This window comes from Bactrocera neohumeralis, chromosome 2 (genome assembly GCF_024586455.1).
Source record: "Bactrocera neohumeralis isolate Rockhampton chromosome 2, APGP_CSIRO_Bneo_wtdbg2-racon-allhic-juicebox.fasta_v2, whole genome shotgun sequence".
In the NCBI taxonomy this organism is placed as follows: Eukaryota; Metazoa; Arthropoda; class Insecta; order Diptera; family Tephritidae; genus Bactrocera; species Bactrocera neohumeralis.
This window is the reverse complement of record NC_065919.1, coordinates 32,889,184-32,894,696: the sequence shown is the minus strand read 5'-3', so window position 1 is coordinate 32,894,696 and position 5,513 is coordinate 32,889,184. Positions and strand designations below refer to the sequence as shown.

The 5,513-nt window shown below is 34.1% G+C and overlaps 1 long non-coding RNA gene across 1 annotated transcript; it reads right to left on the bottom strand.

Moving 5' to 3' along the window:
* Nucleotides 1–4,056: 4,056 nt before the first annotated feature.
* Nucleotides 4,057–5,181, bottom strand: LOC126764472 (uncharacterized). The gene is made up of 4 exons (XR_007668001.1): nucleotides 4,801–5,181; nucleotides 4,647–4,718; nucleotides 4,211–4,577; nucleotides 4,057–4,151 (listed from the first exon to the last, which is right to left on the bottom strand). It is a non-coding gene; the product is annotated as an uncharacterized LOC126764472 (long non-coding RNA).
* Nucleotides 5,182–5,513: the final 332 nt, after the last annotated feature.

The following is a 5,513-nucleotide window of genomic DNA, read 5'->3' as shown; positions in this document are numbered from 1 at the left end:
ACTGCCGTCGGTAAATGTGTAAATGGGATGTGTTGCCTCTTCGAAATTTTCATATAAATGAAAACTGATCTGTCAAACTGTTATAGTGATAGTTCATTGCTTTCTACATATTGCATACAAATTAGTATGCAAACGACGTCATATTTTTTTCGATTTATTAAAAATCAAGTTTGGTGGACGTGTTATCTCACGAAATGGCCCAGTTAATTGGCCACGTATTTCCTGTGGGGCTACGTCAAGTCTATGGTCTATGCCAACATGGTGCATGCAAAAGAAATCGAGTTCCATACGTAATGGCATCAAATGTACTTTTACAGGAATAAATAATTTCATTGATATCCCAAATCGTTATTATTTTATTACAAAAAAAAACTTTTGTAGCGCTCAATTGAAAAACCGGTTACATATATAAGTGATCAGCTGGACGACCTGAGTCACGCCTTTAGCTGTCCGACTGTCAGTCCTTGTTAGATTTATCGCAGATCTTTTTATTGTTTTTATTTTCATTTCACCGCTTTAAGATTTCGTAGAAATAAAATAACTATTTTCTAATATAGCAAATATTTTATTATGAAGCAAATATAAATTATTAATACTTCAAAACTTTAAACATGGAATGAGTGAAGACTGTGTGAATAGTACAAAATGTTAAAAAAAATCCCCTAAAATTTCAAATTCTTCTTCTTCTTAATTGGGGTAGACACCGCTTACGCGATTATAGCCGAGTTAACAACAGCGCGCCAGTCGTTTCTTCTTTTCGCTACGTGGCGCCAGTTGGATATTCCAAGCGAAGCCAGGTCCTTCTCCACTTGGTCCTTCCAACGGAGTGGAGGTCTTCCTCTTCCTCTGCCTCCCCCGGCGGGTACTGCGTCGAACACTTTCAGAGCTGGAGTGTTTTCATCCATCCGGACAACATGACCTAGCCAGCATAGCCGCTGTGCACCATATAGCAGGACGGGAATTATGAGCGACTTATAGAGTTTAGCTTTTGTTCGTCGAGAGAGGACTTTACTTTTCAATTGCCTACTCAGTCCGAAGTAGCACCTGTTGGCAAGAGCAATCCTGCGTTGGATTTCCAGGCTGGCATTGTTGGTGGTGTTAATGCTGGTTCCTAAATAGACGAAATTATCTAAAACTTCAAAGTTATGACTGTCAACAGTGACGTGAGAGCCAAGTCGCGAGTGCGACGACTGCTTGTTTGATGACAGGAGATATTTCGTTTTGCCCTCCTTCACTGCCAGACCCATTTTCTGCGCTTCCTTGCCCAGCCTGGAGAAAGCAGAACCAACGGCGCGGGTGTTGAGGCCGATGATATCAATATCGTCGGCATACGCCAGTAGCTGTACACTCTTATAGAAGATAGTACCTTCTCTGTTTAGTTCTGCAGCTCGAACTATTAGGAGGAGTCATGTGTAGAAGTTCACGCAAGTGAGGAAAGTTCTCTGATCGCCATTCACTTGGGAGGGGCCAGAAACGATTCTTTTACACATGGCTCAAGCAGCTCACTACTTCCGGTCTTTGACCAAGTATCCTCTGGGTAGCCTAAGAACATCCGTTCGAAGCGAGCTAATGTGAGAAGGCGAAACATCCCCTGCATAGGGTTGTGCGCTGGGTTTGGGACCCGCCACGTAAAAAAACACCCCCAATGAAAAAAAAAAAAATTTCAAATAGATCTCAGTAAAATTCTAAGAGATAGACACTTCGATGGTCCGCCTATCGGCCCACGTCAGCGCACTTAACATGTTTATCTCAAGACTATAATTTTTAAGTCGGTGGATACATTTTCTCGAAAAGTTATGATGCCATTTGTTCAAAATTTGCGCCCATCTTTGAAATGACATTATCTAATCATTGCACAAAGGATTTTGATTATCACAACTATTTTTTTCGAGCTAATGACGAATAGTTGAAAAAAATATGTGTATCAAATTTAAAATGTCGAGCTTTATCAATTTACGAGTACTAACGAAATATTTTTGGTTTTAGAGGAACCAATAATGAGCTGTTCACGGCAAGAGCATTTTTTTTAGATGTTGAGGGAGATGGTGAGTTATAGTTATAAGCAGATTATATTTTATAAAATTATTTACAGTATTAACCAACCAATCAAAGAACGAAGACAGTTTTCTAATAGCCCTGACAGATGACAGCGCTAGTATGCATTAGCGGGCTTAATTTACATTTACTTGCGCATTTGACCCATGTTAATGCAAGTTTGAAATGCACAAAAATTTCGTGCATTTAGCTGAATTTACCAAATTTGAGTAGGCAACACTGCTCAAAAATGGCCGACTTTTGCTATTTTTTGACAGATGTCACTTGAAGTCTGCCGCCACCTTTGCGTTTACAGCATCAAAGGTAAGCAGTTTTATATTGCTAATTAAATTATGTGCAAGTATATTAACAAAAACAAATTTTAATATTTTTAGATGGCAGAAAATAAACAACGGACAGTTTGCTATCCATTTTTCCAATATTCTTAACTTTTTCGCACACTTTTTTCGCATTACAATCAATTATTGCTTTTAATTTCACTCTATTATCTTTGAACGGAGTTAATAATAAACGTATTTTTTCGTTAAATTTCTATTGATTTTTCAAAAATACCAAAATTTCTATTAATAATTTCTCTTATTAATTTTTATTTCACTTTTTTTTTAATAAATAAACAAATTTCCCAATCAGCTGTCTAAATGCACAAGTCTGCCGTCTGTCACCATAAAATTTCAATACGTATTAGCGTTGCTTAAAGCGCATTAATTTTGCTCGTCTGTTAGCAAACGTGTAAGCGGCTTGTTATTGTTAACTTTTGCATACGTTAAAATATTTGTTACTTTTGTTCAGAGAGTGGGAAAACAGTAACAAAGCCATTTGATGTTCAATGGTTTTCTCGCTCTAACCAATGGCAAAGACGCAGTTCTAACAGAATACATACATTTTCAAATCTCTTTACAGTCTGTTACGGATAGCAAATACTTTTGTTAGCGCATGGTTAGCTGTGTATGTGTTATACATAAAAAAGTATTTGTTTGCCAAATATCTGTTAGTGTTATTATTTTGGTTAGCAGTTTGTTACCTGTAACATATAACCATATTATCAGAATGGTTAAAGCAGTAACAAGCATATCTATTACCTCGATTTGTTACCCATTTGTTACTTCTAGCAAATTCGATTATTTTAAATAGATTGCAGTATTTTTCATATTAGTTTTCTTTGTTTAAATTTAAAACCATATTTACTTAAACTACTAATTTGCCTTTTATTATTACATTCGGCAGAAAATGTCAACTTGTTATTAAAAGCAAATATAATACAAGATTAAATTTACTTCAGTATAGTAATTATAATTCTGAAAATTCACATTTGTATAAAAAAGTAAAAGCCCTGACAGACGACAGCGCTAATATGCAATAGCGGGCTTAATTTACATTTACTTGCGCATTTGACCCATGTTAATGCAAGTTTGTAATGCACAAGAATTCCGTGCACTTAGCTGAATTTACCAAATTTGAGTAGACAACACTGCCCAAAAATGGCTAGTTTCTGCTATTGTTTGACAGATGGCGCTTGTAATCTGCCGCCTTGTTTGTGTTTACAGCTTCAGAGGTAAACAGTTTTTATATTGCTAATTAAATTTTGTGCAAGTATATTAAAAAAACAAATTTTAATATTTTTAGATGGCAGAAAATAAACAACGCACAGTTTGCTATCTATTTTTCCAATATTCTTAACTTTTTCGCACACTTTTATTTCATAATAAATGAACAAATTTCACTATCAGATAGCTGATATGAATGCACAAGTCTGTCACCTTAAAATTTCAATGTGCAAGGCGCATTAATTTTGCTTGTCTGTCAGGGCTATAAAACTAGAATCTACAACTTGAAACTAATATCTACAACTTAGAACTAATATACGTATATACATATAACTTAAAGCTAATATGTACAACTTACAACTAATATATAAAATTTAGAACTAATATACATACATATAAATACTTATGTATACATAGTAGTAATAATAAGAAAATGTATACTAATTTAGCCTTAATCTTATGTTTTTTTTTGTTTTTGCCTAAAACGATTATGGTTTAAGGCCACAAATCTCCGGAGCTCTCCACAGATTTTGTCATTGTCAGGAAATATATCTAAAGGAAATCGTTTTAAGTTAAGACATTTAAATATATATCAGTAAAAAAAAACCTACCAAAAACTAACCTTACGCACTGTAGCTTTAGTAAAGATTCCTTCTCTCTCCGCACCTCTAAATTTTAATGGTACATTATATCGTCTGAAAACATACCACGCAGTACGCCATCAATACCTTTTGTGCCCTTTGCCTTCAATTTTAGCCGCATCTGTTATAAAGAAATAAATGACAGTAAATTATAATACAATCGCACTATATTTAAAAGCGAAATAGTTATCATAGATAGCATCCGTGTTTGTCTTCCACGAAGCGCACGTGCTCTTCCGATGACTTGGACAGTTTCGAAGCGAGCTCCATATAATGCTCGTCCTCCAAGTCACCGGTGATGCGCAATAATTTACTTTGTGCCTGCATCTCGGCTTTTCTGGCATGTAGAAAATTAAAATATAAAAATTAGATTCTGTTTCATTTTGTAAATGCAAAACTGCATTACTGGCTTTATCTTTTGGGGCCTTTTCAATGGCAGTGAGACGGGTCTCAACGGCATCCAGCTTCTGGATTATATCTGAAATACATACATTAATATATTTTTTTTATTATTTTAAAGCAAATACTAAAATATTTACATATATATTAATACATTATACCTGCGTGACCGACAGACCATGATGACGGTACCACAATTTTTGAAGGTTCTCCTGAAAGAGCGCAAACGATATTATAAAATATTTTTTAAACACTTTATCTGTAAAAAACATATTATTAAAAAATGCAAAATGAAGATCATCAGATGTTCAATACAAAATCTATGGGGGCTCAACGGTTGTGAGTATTTCACTTCGGAATCCATTTCTTCCACAAGATCATCGAAATTCATTCTATGAGAGATCATAAAAAAGTTGATGAATGAGTGGAATAAAAGAAACTTATCATCTATAGGTAAATGTATGTATGATGAACAATCTAAAACACAACTTTTTAAATTAAATATACACTATTTAATTGCATTTCTTTAAAGAAAAGTTAATAATTTATGACTTACTCACCTTAGTTTTTTGTAATTTGCAATATGATATTTGAATTATAAAAATGCTCCAAATGCTTTTCTATAATATTTAAAGTTTTAATCGTATAGATAACATACAAATCACAATGCTTACCTTATTCTCCTCTTCAGCTTTTCCGTTTTCTATATCTACTTATATACATACATATGTATATAAAAGAAAGTCGTGTTAGTTACACCATTTATAACTCAAGAACGGCTGAACCGATTTGGCTGAAAATTGGTGGGGAAATAGCTTAGAGCGATTTATTTTAAAGTTTAATACAACACATAAATACAAAAATTATATTTTAA